Genomic DNA, 16,298 nt, shown 5'->3' on the forward strand with positions numbered 1-16,298 from the left:
CTCAGTGCTTGGCATATAAGTTTGAGAGTTCAATCTGGACACGCAGTCTCAGTGCTTGGTATACAAGTTCTGTTCTCAGATGTTAGATAGAGTCTTGTTGGCGCAGATGTATCTGGCGCCCTTAAAGGGTTCTGTTACAGGGGGGTAGGGATGGAGAGGGCAACTAGATCCTTCCTAGTCAGGCTGGCAGAGAGTCTCTGGGTCCTCCTACTGCTGGGCAAGATCAGTGGGTTTCACAGGGTCCCTCACTCACTTAAGAGGCAGCACCTAAATCCTGTCACTCTCAGAGGCATAAGTCCCTGGCTAGGCCCTACCGCCTACACTCCTGGTGGATTCTTCCAGCTCTGCTTCACCCCAATGGCCAACTCACCACAATAGTTTCCCTCCCACTCTTAAGTAGCCCTAGGTCAGGTGACCTCTAGCCAAGGCGGCAAAAGAAAAACCACACCTCCCTTCTAGAAGGTTCCAGCACTTTCCAGGAGCTTCCCCACTCTACCTATGGGACAAAAAGGCGGGCTGGAGTCGCAACATTGTTGTGGGGTTCCAGCCAGCTCCTGGCAGCTAGGGTGCTACTATGAAAGACCACTCTGCAGTAGCAGGGGCCTGTGGCAGCCATCTTGGGAGAAGGGAGCACCTGCACCTTAACACTGATTGGCAATGAAAAGGCGCCCGGAGACCTAGTCCAACATAAAAATGAGGGTGGAAAAAATGAGGCACGATACAAAAATAGAAGGGGAGACCACCCTAGGGCTGACAGGTCCAACACATACTCTTTAATAGACAAAGCACGAACATTCGGAAAGCTGTTAAATGGGCAAGTATTATTTGAACCAAAACTAAAGTGACAGCTAAGAAGCAAAGAAGGGGTCCTGCAAAACTTCTCTTTAAGAACACCACAAGACATTGTGCAACAAACATCTAAAAATATGAGACTCCGTCCCCCGAGAGTGGCAGACTGGAAAATTGACCTCGACTGGTGTAGCAAAGCCAAAAAAGTTGTGTATCAGTGAGAGATGCCCGCGGAAGTGCGGAAAAGGTATGTGGTTTGTGGGAGGCATACAGGGGCCGCTGAGTACATATCATACAGAGATTCTAATTGAGCTGATACAGAGACGTCTTAGAACTACCAATATAAAGATTTGCAAATCTTCTGGATAAGTGACTTGGTCACTTATTTGAGGTTATCGGACACTGCTAATGTAGTACACATTTATTCTTTGTATCATCTGTTTAACAGCATTTTATATATGACTCTTTACATGTATGCTGAGCAAATGTTCAACGAAAAGAATTTAAAAAAAAATATGACACTCTTTAAATTTTAAAAGCATGGTTTTCAGTAACATGCCGAAGGTTTTCACCGAAGTACGTCAGATTATATCACTGCACTGAGAGGCGTTTATTAGAGGTGATAATTTTCAAACATGAACTTAAAAACATTCAAGCAACCCTCGTCCCGACAATGCCTTTAGTGAATCAAGAGGCAAGCCATTTGTGAGGTTCACCCTCACAGGTTGTTGTTATAATTGGAACACCATTACAGTTTATGAAATCAAACACAATAGAAAGTTTTGTGCAGCACACATCCTGAACTCCTATATCTCATACGTCGAAAAGGAAGGCAAAGTGAAATAAAACAATTGCTTAGGATCACAAATTTTGGGCATGTGAGGAAGCTGGGATTGTTCCCACGTTTTCTGGTTTCACATTGTGCAATTCAGCCACTAAATGAGTGTCTCACGTTTTACATCAAAAGTTAATGCTTTGTCTTCATTTCTTGGCGAATGAGGTTAGAGAGCGGGTAGCAGACAGAAATCATGCAAAAGTGTGGTCTGTTGTCCACACCATGCAATGCTTCTCTTCCACCTATGCCCACCCTACACCAACATGCTAGCATCAATGCAGCCCTTGGTCATGCCACAGGGCATATATTTTGGTATTTGGGGGAAATGTTTGAGTACCCATGACCTATCCATTTCCCTCTTAATTCCCTAACCTTTGTCCCTTCTGCTAGAAATCTTGGTGTTCTTTTCCACCTACTGTGCAAACATGCATCTGAAATATCAGTGCTTCTGCATGTTTTAAATATACAAAAAATTGCCATTTCACTTCGTTTCACATAGCTAAAATACTGATCAACTCACTGGTACTCAGTAAACTGGTCTTCTGTAATAGATTCTTAGTAGATCCCCCCCAGCACTCTTTTCTCTCACCAAATTACGTTCTGTACTTCACTACCCTAAAACTCCTCACCTCTCAAAATACACAATCAGTTAATCTCATTGTAATCAAGCTGGCTGGCTGGCTCGGTCAACAACAATCTACTAACACTAGTATTCAAGACAAACAAATTACTTACCTTTGGCCATGTTCTTTCTGGTGGATAGTTTAAGCGTAGACTCCTCAACATGTGAATACCTCCAGGCGCCAGACAGGATCCGGAGAATATTCTCAGCACTTCTTCTGCGTGCCAGCAGGTGGCATTGTGTGCATGTGTCAACTCCCTTCTGCTCTGGAAGTGATGCCAGAGCCACATATTACCACCCCTGTGCGCACCTCGGGGAGGTGGGAGGGCAGTGAGGAATATACTATTAGATAGGGTTCCTTACCGTCTGAATAAGTATCAAAGCAGTACCTCCTAAGGTAAAAGGTCTGTGGAATAGCTCAAACTAAGAAGTACTGCAGGAACAAATGAGCAAAGTGCCCTTACCACAAGACCTGGCTATCAAGGCAGTAGTGCTTTGGGAACATATGGGTTTACGTTCATGTCGCAGCCTGACAGATGTCCAGAATAAGCACTCTGCATGCGCGCAGTGTTGGCAGCCTCAACTTTGGACCTTACAAGGGCTGTTTCTTGGCCAACGCACATAAGATCTTAATCCAGAGGACTATTCACCATGATATGGTGCGTTTTAGCACTGCTTCTCCTTCTTTGGTCCAGCGTACTCCGCAAAGATCTGATCATCCACCCGATAGTCCTTGGTCTGATCGATGTAAAAACTAAATGCTGTTTTGGGGTCCAAGTAGTGATGCCTCTTCTCTTTCGAGGGGTGAGAAGGAGCAAGGAATGCCGAAAGAGTGATGGATTGTCTGACATGAAAAGGCAAAGGGACACCTTTGGCATGAATGCTGCCTTAGTCCACAACACTAGTTAGTCAGGGAAAAATGGTAGTGTACAGTGGAATGAACCAGCTTGCTGCTCACTCGTGTGACAAGATGAAGTGATCACTATGAGGAAGACCGTTTTGAGAGTAAGTGCAAAGAACAGTAGTACATCAGGCCAAATAGGGTACACATGGAGAAAGTGAACTAAATAAAGGTTCCACAGCAGCATTGAAAAGGGCTTGGGTGGAAACATATGAACCAAATCACAAGAGGTTATTTATAATGAGGGTTGTTGGTCTGGTAAGTGCAAAAAGGCCGAAAGAGGAGACAAAAACCTTTACTAGTGCCCACGGCAAGTCCTTGCTGTGTTAAAGACAGCACAAAAAGCAAAACACTGCCAACTTCGCTTGTAATGGGTCTATATGGCAGGATGTACACCATGCCAAGTGCCCCACCCTGCGCAAACAGTTTTCATACTTAGACGCCTTGACCATAGAATGACATCCACTATTTTTGGAGGAACATTGAAGGCAGCCAACTGTCACCGCTCAATCTCAGTACACTGAGGTGTGGATTGCACAGGCGTGGATGCACAACCCTGTCCTAATACTGTGACAGGAGATCCTCCCGAAGCGGCTGCCCGACCAGAGGGCAGATGCCCAAGCCTAGAAGTTAGGGCTGGAGATGCAGAGGCAGGAAGGCATACATAAGTTTCAAGCTTCTTCTAGGCAGGATGAGAAACAGTCTTTTTGAGATCACACACACAGGCAAAAGTGTTGATACTGCTCATTGCCTGCAGTGGATAATAGCACTTGCCAGAGTTTTCATTGCTGTAAGATGCCCTGTACTACCACGGGGTGTAGCTGCCATTCAGTATCCATTAAAAGTCGATAACCGAGTTTGCCCACCCTAGCGTTTAAGGATGCCACCAAGTGGTTTACGACCAGGGAGATGACCTCCTGACTAGGCTAATTACACAGGTGCAAGGCCTCAAGTCACAGTACCCAGGATTACAGTCCACCCTGCTTGTTGCAGTATCACATTGCAGAGGTACTGTCAGGAAGGACATGTACCAGGCTTCCTTTAATGGACAGACAAAAGGTCTTCAGCACCAAGCAAATGGCTCTCAACTCCAACTGACCGATGTGGAGGCAGGTCCCCACCATAGACCAGTCTCTTCTGATCCCCATATCTCCCACATACCTTCCCAACACAACAGTGATATGCCCTTCACCACAGTCAGCTCTGAGTGGAGTAGGAAGTCTTGTCTGCCGCTGTTCCAATTGTGGTCAAATAGCCACTACTGCATGTCTTTTGCAGTCTCCAACACACTCTGGATGGAATCAGGCAGTTTTATTTTTGGTTTTTAGTTTTTATATATTGCGCAAACTCGACCCGAAGGTATCAGAGCGCTTTACATGAGCACCAGTTATGTTAGAGATGGACACATTCATTTTTGCTAGGCACCGGGGAGATTACGTGATTTGTCCAGAATCACAGGGTGTGGAGCGTCCCTGCCGAGACTCAAACTCAGTTCCCCAGCTCCCAGGTCGACCACTCTAGTCGTTAGGCCACACCCTCGTCCAGGTTCTCAAGGTTCTTTAACCCCTTTGGGCATACAAATCACAATGCAGAGTCCACATGTACCACCTGGCACAGCCCACCAGCAGGATGCACAAGGTCAAGAAGTCTCACAGCCACTCTCACTGGAATCCACAAAGGCAGAAATATTGGGCTCATTTGTCAAATGTCCTGGACTCGTTGAAGAGGTGGGGAAGGCTTGAAACTGCACTGTGTCCAGAGCAACTCGGATGAAGGGGAGCCTCTGCGAATAAGTCCTGTGTGACTTTGGCATGCTGATTGAGAACCTCAAAGGTATTAGAAGGCTTGCAGTCGAGCACATTGAATGGAGGGTAGTCTATTACTGAATGTGGTGAGCCCGCCTTCAACAGTTCGTTGTCGTGGTTGGGTAAGATTGGCCTCCTTACCCTCTGAAAATGTGCTGCAAACCACTGTCACCACTTTCGTGACCACCAGAGGGGCACTGGTAAGATGCAAGGGGAGCATAGAAAACTGAAAATGCATCTGGCCCACTTTTAACCTCAAGAAAGACTAGTGGGAGTGCAGGGCAGAAATGTGAAAATAGGCATCCTGCAGGTCCAGCATTACCATCAAATCTTCTGGATCCAGGACCAATAGAACTTGGGCCAATGTGAACACTGTGATTTTGTCCTTTCTAAGGAAGAAATTGAGAGGACTACATTTTAAAATAAAACTAAGGTATCCATCCTTCTTAAGCACCAGTAAATAATTGAAGTAACATTCAGTACCTATTTCTGTTGCCAGGACCTTCTCTATAGCTCCTTTAGCCAAAAGAGCCTAGACCTCCACCTACAAAATGGACAAGTGGTTCTCACACAGCCGCTTTAATTTAAGTGGAATAAGCAGTGCATCGGAAAGCAATGGTAGGGCATATCCTTGTTGGATTAGTTAAAGCACTTTCAGTCAGGAGTAATGCTTTGCCACCCATGGAGGTATTACCTTATAGACCCAAAGGAATTGAAATGAGCTGCAGAGGGCAAACTAAAGAAGTTTGGTGGCGGTAGCGGGAGAGGCAGAGCCTTAGCAGTATGCTGCCCTTGTGGGTTTGGGTGTTGGCTGATTGCCCAAACCCATCCTCAAAAAGGTGGAGAATTGTATTGTATTGTATTGTATTCGGAACTTGTAAAGCGCAGCTATCACCCAAAGGGTATCTTGGCGCTGCTACGTAGATTCTCAACAAGCAGTGGGAGGAAGAATCATATAGGAAGAGAAGAACGCTATATAATAATAGCAGCACCTAAATGCTGCATATTCTAGGGAACAGCCACGTTTTAATCTTTTTCCTGAACTGTAGCAGATCAGTCGTCTGTCTAAATTCAAGAGGAATACTGTTCCAAAGTTTGGCCGCAGCGGAGCTAAACGCTCTACCTCCTGATCTAGCTCTTTGAGTCCTTGGGACTTTCACCAGGCAGGCAGTGGCTGAGCGAAGGCGCCTTGATGGTATGTACCATGTAAAGAGCCCCTGCACGGTTCTAGGTCCCAAGCCATGAAGGGCTTTAAAGACCAGACACAGGGACTTAAACTGGACCCTCTAATATAGCCAATGAAGTTCTGCCAGTGCTAGTGACCCAGACGAGCGGTGAGGCCACATCAGTGCCAATTTAGCTGCCACAGTTTGGACTCTTCAGAGGCGATCAATCAAAAATTTTGGGGCCTCCAATAAGAGGGCGTTACAATAATCAAGCCTACTAAGGACAATACTACCAACAACCAGCGCCCTGGTTTCCTTTGGCAGCAAAGGGAGAATTTTCCTTAGTATCTTGATCAGGGAAAAGCAGCTTCCAACCACCTTATTTACCTGCGCTTCCATGGTCAGACGCGCATCCAACATCACTCCCAGATTGCGCACTGTTCCAACTGGTGTTTGGACAGATGTAGTTGGGGAAGGCCAAAAATTAGACGGAAAAGGAGGGAGGACCTTCCCCACCCCACAGTATAAGACTTCCGTCTTATCTGAGTTGAATTGGAGTGAGTTATTTCTCAACCAGTGGGCGGTGTCTTGCATGCAATCATGAAAGGACGTCAAGGAGATTGACTGATCTCCCTCCAAAGAGAAGAAAAGCGGAGTGTCATCGGCATAGTTCACTATTCTCACCCCATGCGCTTTCATCACTCCAATTAGGGGTCTCATATAGAGATTAAAGAGAATAGGGCTTATAGCCGATCCCTGAGGAACACCGTAGCGAACATCAGAAAATTCTGATTGGTACGGAGGAAGAAAGACCGCCTGACTTCTGTCAGAAAGGTATGATCGAAACCATTCTAGCACTACACCTGCCACTCCAGCCTCCTCCAACCTGGTCAACAAGATGCCGTGATTCACCGTGTCGAAAGCGGCAGACAGGTCGAGTAGGACTAAGATACCCGATTGACCACTGTCTGCCCGCAGTCGTAGATCATCTAACACGGTCACTAAGGCAGTCTCGGTTCCATGGCCCGGTCGAAAACCAAACTGAGCATCGTCCAATTTAGAATTAGCTTCCAGGAACTGAGACAAAGATTTACTTGCCAACAGCTCAATAATCTTAATCGGGTATGGTAGGAGAGAGATGGGTCTATAGTTCCCCGCACATGTCGGGTCCAGAGTCTGCTTTTTTAGGAGGTGTGTAACCGTAGCCCGTTTCCAACAAGCTGGCACCATACCAGAAGTGAAAGAGTGGTTATAGAGCTGGCGTAAAATAGGAAAAAGCTCCTTCCAGATCTTATGAGGAAGCGGATCTAAAGGAGACCCTGAGGATACGCTCAAGGCGCTTTTATTAAATACTTCTTCCGAAGGTAGTTCGAATGTACTTAAAGCCGGCAATTACCTTTTCTCTACCCTGTTGTCCTGCCCCAAGTCACATGACTTATTACAGCCAGAAGTAGTTCTTTCTTTCTGGGAATAATTATTCCTGTTCAGTCCATCAATGATGTTGCTGATTTTCTCCATAAAGAAGGTTGCTAAGTTATTGCAAAGGGCTTGGGTTGGAGTAATTTTAGATTGGGTACAACTCAGGAGCACTCATATCCTTCACTATTTTAAAAATGGCTCTGGAGTCATTCTTAGAGTGTAAAATAGTGTCGGCAAAGTAGTTAGATTTAGCCGCATTAATCTCCTTCTTGTATTCTGCCATAGAAGCCTTCCAAGAGGCTCTATCCTCATCCAGGTAATGCTTCCTCCAGTTCCGCTCAGCCTTTCGACAGTTCAGTTTAAGCTTCTTCAGATAGACATTGTACCAACATGCCGACGGCCTGCCAATCCTTTTATAATCCTTGATAGGAGCAACCATGTCGAGCCTATTTGAAATCTGAACACAGAAGTCCAGGTAGATATCTTCAACTGTTCTATCTGTATCAGAAACCTGATTCACCGGAAAGGTTGAGAAAAAAAATCAGTCCTTTTTTTAAAAAAACCTTTCCAATCTCTACTTTTAAACACTCTCGTTACTTTGGTGTCCGGTCGACCCCTCTAATGTCAAGTAGCTGAAACTTGACCAGGTGATGATCAGACCAGTCAACCGGGAGAATCTCCACTATTTCCACCGCTTTTTTCTTTGAGAAGACAAGATCCAGAATATTCCCTCCAATATGCGTGGGTTCAGTAATCCACTGGTGCAGTTGTAGATTCTCACAGGCCTGGATATAATTACTATATCCAGAATCCAGTGTTCCATTGCACCAAAGATTGAAGTCACCCATAAGGAGTAAATTAGAGTGAGTGAGGGCCACATTGCAGATAGTGTCAATCAATCCCTGCAGGTGAGATACTTTGATCATCCCTGGGGGTCTGTAGCAGATAATGCCCGACAGAAGGCATCCCCTGGAGTCTTTAAAGAAAAAGCCATAAAGTTCAAAGCCCTCAGTCTCATCAATCTCTATTTGGATAAAGTCCAGATTTTCCCTGTATATAATTCCTACCCCACCTCCAAGTCCTGAGGCCCTTGGCTTGTGTATAACCTTATAACCTTGAGGACAAGCCAGGCCTAAATCGACCTCCATACCAGGCAGGGTCCAGGTTTCGGTCATAAAGAGAGCGTCCAGACAATGAGAGTCAAGTAACAGTTGAATCTCCACATGATGTTTGGGCAATGACCTAACATTGAGCAGCCCTCTCAGTATGGCATTCTTCCTTTTTGGATCAATTTTACTGTTCGAAACACCTTTCACACCGGAAGTACTGGACCTATCGCTCACTGACCTACCTATCCTTTTGAGTTGCTCACTCGCGTAGCAGATCCGCTCCCAGACTGTGTCCTCCACAGCATCACGGGCAGCATAGCTGGCGCTACGCTATGGAGCAGGCCATTACCTTGTCTTTGAGCCAAGCCCCTTCCGAAACTTGGGGTCACAGGCGCAGAAATGCAGAGGGAGTGTGCTGTGTCCCAAGCTTTCTTTGAAGCACTCCGAGGCCAAATCCGCCTTATCTCATAGGAGACTAGCACTGTCAAATGACAGGTCTATTATAACACTTTAATGGACGCCCCCAAAACTCCATAGGTCTCATTCACACATGGCACCTTAACCATGATAGTACCAATTGCTCTACCCACTTAGTCAGTGGTCTACAGCCCAGAGTGGATGACATACTTAACCATGTCCTGACTATCTTGAATGGACAGAGACAAATTAGCCCTGGACTGCCATCAGAATTTCGGCAACAGAGTCCCAATGCATGGGAGTAGCATCTTAACAAGCAGCATTGACAGACGTAAGGGCACGGCTGGCCAAGAATCCGCTGCATTGTGACAGGCACACAAAAGCGGGAGAATTGTGAACTGCAATTCTCATGAGGCATGGCCGGCTGAGAGTGAAGGAATTCAGTCTATTAAGCAGAAGACTGACTCCGAGATGCAGTGGGAAATTCTTTTTTGTTCCCGATCCAGGAAAGACTACGTCTGCATGCTGGTGTGGTAAGGGTGCTCTGCACCACTCGCCCTTACCCTTGTTGCTTCCCTGTTTTACGGGGTGGCCCTTGTTACTTTACCGTGTGTTGGAACGGCTTTCCTGCTCCGCTATCCAACGCGCAAACCACCTTGTCAATTCCCGTTTTTGTTTATCCATGTTGCTTTCTGTATAACGGGGAGCCTCCGTTTCACACATCGCGTTGGGACAGCATTTCCTGCTCCACTGTCCAACGCACAGCATCTAATATCTCACGCCCACAGATATTAAGTTGAACCACTCCAGTTCGATTTGTTCTTTTATAAACTTGACTTTAGCCCAGATAGCCTGAGGAGTATTTAGCATTTTGGTTTCAGTTCCATTAGACTTTGGTTCAATCCTGCAACCTAGAATCACGTCTGTTGGTTCCTTCTATGTTAAACCTGACATTGCTATTTGCTTCATGGTGAGGATACACTCAAGCTAAAACGCATATTATTTGTGAGGATTTTTGCGAGGAGTTGGCGGATTGATCTTATACACTGAACTCTGGTATTGCATTACCTCCATGTGCTTATGAAAGTATATTATCTACGTGGGATTGCTGATTAAGTTGTTTATACGTTTGTTGTCTTTTGGGCTCCATTTAACAGGGCTGATTTCAGAGCGGTACTAGTCTACGCTCAATCCCTGTGATGTCATGTGGAGTCAATAAAAGGGTATGGCATGATGTGGGGAAAAGCATTACTTCTTTCGCTCATATTCTTGACTTGTATTGTATTGTTATGCTGTTGATGTATACACACATTTGTTCATGTGTATTTGGAGACCGCAATCACAGAGGAAGAACAGATTTTCCCCCCCATTGGACCTACGGAATTCGTTGAATATCGCATGCTGCATAGAAGTTTCATTTTTTGTTACAGGTATTTGAAATGCTTTATCTGTTGAGGAATTGTGACGCGTTAAGTACATGCCGAGGCCCTCATCAAAATGGTGTATTTATGACCTTTTGCCGTATTTTCAGATCTCCCTCCTTGCTGTTCCCTCCCTTTCCTTCCCTCGCTTGATCGTCCCACTGTCCTGTGCTATTAGAGCTGTTTTGGCTTGGTAATATCAAAAGGTGGACCCTTCTGAGCTACAAACCCACCCTGAGGATTTCTACCTTGACAAAGCTCTACAGAGTAGGATGCTACGAAAGTGAGGTGGAGTCACCATAAGATGGTTTATGGAGACAGACCACTTGTCTAGTCACTGGCAGGCACAGACAAGATTTTGCTTAAGTGCCCATGAGCGTATCAGTAAGTGCCTTGTTAAATGGTAACAGAGGTTCTGAAGAAGGCTGTTCTGGTTGCAGAACATCTCTGAACATATTAGTCTTAAGTGAAGTCATATTAGTCTTCACTTAATTAGATTTTGGATGCAAATCCAGGACTTTGGCTTCCCTTCTACAAACCATGGCGAAGGACACAAATTCTTCTGCAGCAGGATCATGGGGGGACAACCATCAATGTCTCAGGAAATGAGTTGTGCCCACTGGCTTCTTGTAGATATAAAAAAGTGTCAAACTTGTTTTGGGAGGAAATATCACCACCATCCTCAACATCCATCCCCATCACAACCAAATGAAGGATGGCTCTGATCAGAGTCGGACCCAAAGATTTGTTGGATTACTGGAGGATAGCCTCTAGGCAAAGACATTCTCTTGTCTCAGTTAGAACAAATATGGGCGGGATACGTAGGAGCTCATTTAATGACAGGGTGGATTCAGTTCAAAGTCAGACAAAACCATAGGCTTGAAGTCCTCCTACAACACAGATGCAGCAAGGACCAAGGTGGGTTATAGTGGCATGCATAGGATCGGCTCCAGGGTCTGAGCAGAACACACAGCAGGTTCAGAAGGCATAGTGGTCTCCAAGGGCAGGTATGCTGGAGGTAACCCAGCTAGAGTCCTCCGTGGATCCGTGAGGCCTGAAGATGCACCAGAGAGAACTGGTAAGTTGCAGACGTTGCAATGCATGTCATCTTTAAACTCCTTAATGTGTTGTGGTATCGTCGAAAGACCCAGAAACCTGGGGTGCATCGGAATCAACTGCAGAATCAGTTCCTCAGCAGGGGACCATGAGCAAGACTGTAGGGCACCTTGACATAATTTTAACTTTTCAGGACAGTTAGGAGGAAAGGACAAGGCCTGTTTTGACTTCTTGCTTCTCTTCTTAGATTTGGGTTAACCTGAAGACTTGGCCTGCGACAGGGGTCGCAGGACAGGCCGCAGGAATGGGCAGAGTGAAAATCTTTTACTTTGAGCAAGAGCAGTCTTTTCGTGAATTATGATGTTTAGTAAAGTATAGCTTGCCTTCTTCTGAATCATCAAAGCACACTCCCTGCATGACTTGTGAGTCGTGGCCAGATCCTAGACACCAGAGGGACACCTTGTCAATCACATTAATTTGATTGCAAAAATCTCTGCAAGGTTTAAAGCCGGTTTCCCTTGCAAATTGAAGAAAATTGTAAATTTATTAAGAAAAAAGAAATCTTCAACTGACGAAGAAAGAGCAGCTAACTCCAGAACCAAATCAGTGGGTGCAGAAGAAAGGAGCTGACGTGAGCAAACAGGGGCGGAGCTTCTATGTGGCTTCTGTATTACTTCCTTGAGTCGAAGCAGAGTCTCATGACAGCACCTGCTGGTGCGCCGGAACAACGTTGACAAAAATCTCCAGATCCGTAGGCATGCAAAAGGTTAATTTTCTGCAGTTCGAAGTATCCATCACAGTATACAGAATTTATCCACAAATTAACAGTTTGGATAGGACCAAAGGGGCCTTCACGTCAACCATGCTCCACGCTAGGTACTACTGACATGGAGGTCACTTAAAAGGGTCAACAGCAGTGAATATCTAGTGCTGCCCCCAACCCCAAAGGGGAAAATGCACTTTTTCTGCACCCACCCCCAATCATTTTGCCCCCAATCAGGGGTAGTGTTAAAAGCCCATTACACATTCGTTTTTTTGTTTTCGTTTAAGAAAAAGTGACAGACCACCATATCATGGTGCCATATCCCCACCCATACGGAGCAATACAGTCTTTCTGGTTTGAACCACACAATTGGGGTACCCTTTTATCTTTATTATAATCGGGAGCCATGCAGGAATGCTGGGTGAAATTTGTGGAATACTCAGATTCTGGAACTTTCTCTGACAAAACTAGTGTTTTGTCAAAGTTTAATGTTTGAAGGGCACTGTGTGTATGAAGAGGTCATGTGATCCATGCATGCCATACCACTGTATGGCACACCACCTTGGACTTCCTTGGAATTAGGCAAGTTTCCCTGTTTTCCGGCCAAGCACAGAGTCAAAATCAACAGCTAACCACATTGGAAAAAAGGGCTGGTTTTGAGTGAGAAAATGTGATCTGTCCATGTTGCATTTTGAGGAGCTTTTTCATGGGCACTAGACCCAATCATACAAGTGGAGCACAGTTATTATTGCGAAAAGTGTGTATTTGTTTTGTTGGAGAGTCAGCCCATTGCTCTTACTGACCCGTCCCTGCCAAAGTAAGCAGAGATTGTTGTATGTTCTTGTGATTGTCACGGCAATTGCTATGGTATTCCACAGTAACTCTGTGACCAAGACTCTTGCTTAGTTGCACAAAGTAGCAACATTGGAAAGAGGAGTGATGGATATATATGTCCCACCTACTTATAAAGCATAGAAATTGCATTTAGATTATAAAAACAATACTGAAAACTGAAACTTTGATAAAAAATTACAAGCAATTTTACATTTGCAGAGAAGTAGATTATGATATGTACCCTGCCGCAACTCAGCTGAAGTAATATCTAAAAGGCATAAACACAGTTCTGTGATTATGCTGTTACCCACAAGACATTTACTGTCGCAACATTTCATGGAAAGGCAAAGAGAAGCCCCCGGGACTGTCAAGCGAGCAATCTGACTTGAACAGACTGCTGACGCACCATTTCCATACACTAGAGTAGTACTAGCAGGATTTGGATAAAAATGCACTTCTGCAGGTTTAGGAAAACCTGCCCAATTTCTCCCAACACTTAATCCTCAACAGTTTTTTCTATATGGTGAGGCGTTTAAGGCCACATAAGCACCACTTAGAGCATTCCATGTCATAGGCCCCATTCTGGCTACAGCGTCCAGGAATTCTCCAATGAAGACTTTTGACCTTTAAGTGTGAAGTTTAATTGCCAAAAGAATACAATTCAACAAGAACAAATGTTTCTTCTTATAAATCATACGTCTGCCACAGAACCGTGTAAGTGCTGGTCAAGTGCATGGATGACTGACATTTTTTCATATTTCCTACAGCATAAGACTGAATGCTGCCCCCAAACCTCTTCATACTTACTTTTGGGACAGTTTCCATACTTTTGATCCCTACATCATTTATTTGTGGGAATATTTCCTTACCAAATGTGTATTTTGTAATGACTTGATTTGCACTGCTTCATTCTTTTATGTCCTAACCACACTGATGTTGAATTGTTGCACATATATCTCATGCACTTCTTATACTGAGGAAGGACTTCACTTGTGCCACTTAAGGATCCCGCAACAAAAGCAGCTTACACCTTTGTGGGTCAGAAGCTTGTAACTTTCTGGGAACTAAACTCGCATCAAGACTGCAGATCCTGTCCGTCTCCTCACAGCCATATTCCCCGATTTTCTACACCCAGGACAAATGCACTGAAGCCATGTTGCTCAATAGCTTATAAAAGGCCGCTTAGTGAGATTATTCACACATGCTCATCTGGAAAATAATTTACTTTACTTCTCTGTCTAGCTGAAATCCTAACGTTAGTGCTCGTTGGTCAGCAAGATAAGGCTCCACATTTCCCTCTCTTAACCTCAGAACAAATTAGGAATGGCCTTTCCTATGACATTGAAGTGAATCGGATATCTATTCATATGCTTTTTCTTTTATAGATTTGGCACTGTGTTTCTATTTGGATTTACAGCCTGCCCATGATGTCTGTTCTTTCTAGCTAAGCAGCTCCAAAATTCATATTCAATAAGCTAAACCCCTTTCTAGCATTCAGGGGGTGGCAGTCTAGTTCACCCACTTCTAAACTATGTGTCAAGAAAATGGAAGCGCTGCTCGTCCTTAATGTCAGCCCTGTAAGGGGGTAGCAGGGATGCAGCAAAACCACATAAAGATAATCAATTACAATAATGCTCTTGGATCGATAATAAGTGAACTAAGGAAATGCTTAGAGTTCCACTCCCAAGATCTTCCTTCCTACGATCAGAGATGCACAAGATTAACACATGCTTCAATGAAAACTTAGATCACTAAAATAAATTATGCGTTTATCATTCTTGCAAGTCGCAGATAATGCACTTTGGGTTTTCTTCCCTATATGGTATAGTATTTGCTCTAATGCTTCATCAAAAGATTTTCCAATTGAAGCAATTTTTCAGTTCAAGCTGCTAGTTTTGCTCTTAAAAGCTGAATATTTTGAATACTTTATTATTTTACTTCGGGATCTGATGGCCTACTCTTACATTCAAAAGCCAAATGCTTGTTTTGCCTCTCGAAACTGAATCTTGCATTATGAGAACCGTTTTACCAGTGTCTATCATTTGACCTGCAAACTATATACACAGCAACAGGAAAAATCTAGAGGTGGTAGTCATGTACTGTGCCATAGTAGTTTTATGGTCAATTTCATAATGAACTTTGCCAAAGACCCGGCACTTACTGGTGATATAGTGTACAGCATGTGGATCTACAAAGTTTCGAGCCAAAACCTAGGTTCCAAGTAATTAACTAGTTTATATGTGCTCACAAATAATTTGTTCATTGACAGTGACACTTTCAACGAAAATTAAACTGCGGTCTCTTCATTAACAAAAACTTAAATTTTTAGTAGGGAAAAAAACAACGTAAACAGTCATTCTCAGAACTGGACCGCAAATGTAAAACCTATATCTTTAGGTATGCATGGTAAGTAGGATAGTCACTAAAATCTGTTTAAATATCAGAATGGGTTCAGGTTTAAGCAGGGTCTGGTGACTCAATAGGCTAATGCATCCCCTCCAGAGATCTACATTTTGCCGCATGGTGATAGGTTCAAATCCCAGGAAATCCAATCAGTCTTTCAAACTCCTGATTCAATAAAATAAGGACCATTGAGTTTGGTAACAATAAATATCCACTGTCAATAGTGCATATAGACTCCTCAAGCCAGAACAAACATTTTATGGATACATCTGTTATGGCCTACATCCAAACTCCAAAACACAATTCTCTGTTAAATGTACCTCACATTTGAAGCTTGCCACCACCACGTCCTACCTGATTCTGTACAGAGCAGCCTAAAACCAATCTAAGGATGGTGCTCACTTACTGGGAAATTAACTTGACAATGGTCAGCATCCAAAAACAAATCTTGTTTTTGCTGGAAATATTCTAGACTCAAACTACAAGTAGGAATAATGTCAGCATATGAATCTATAGGTTTATGCTGCAAACCTATACTTGTGAGCACGTGTACCTTTATCTTGCAAATATATAGCTGGTCTGATTGGAATACGTTTTACCACTATTATGAGTAAGGAGGCTCATTATTTGGATAGATGAATCCTTAAGTGTGTCATGGCAGCCTCACTTCTATAAATTAAGGTAATACAACATTTGATTTATACAATGCTATGTTTGTATGTATTAAAGTTATGAACAGGTAAGAATCATACTCGTAT

The 16,298-nt window shown here is 44.1% G+C and overlaps 1 protein-coding gene across 6 annotated transcripts in view; it reads right to left on the bottom strand.

Moving 5' to 3' along the window:
- ZWILCH (zwilch kinetochore protein) overlaps positions 1 to 16,298 on the bottom strand; it is a 479,149-nt gene that overhangs the window by 228,208 nt on the left and 234,643 nt on the right. The window lies entirely within an intron of this gene.

This window comes from Triturus cristatus, chromosome 3_1 (genome assembly GCF_964204655.1).
Source record: "Triturus cristatus chromosome 3_1, aTriCri1.1, whole genome shotgun sequence".
NCBI lineage: Eukaryota > Metazoa > Chordata > Amphibia > Caudata > Salamandridae > Triturus > Triturus cristatus.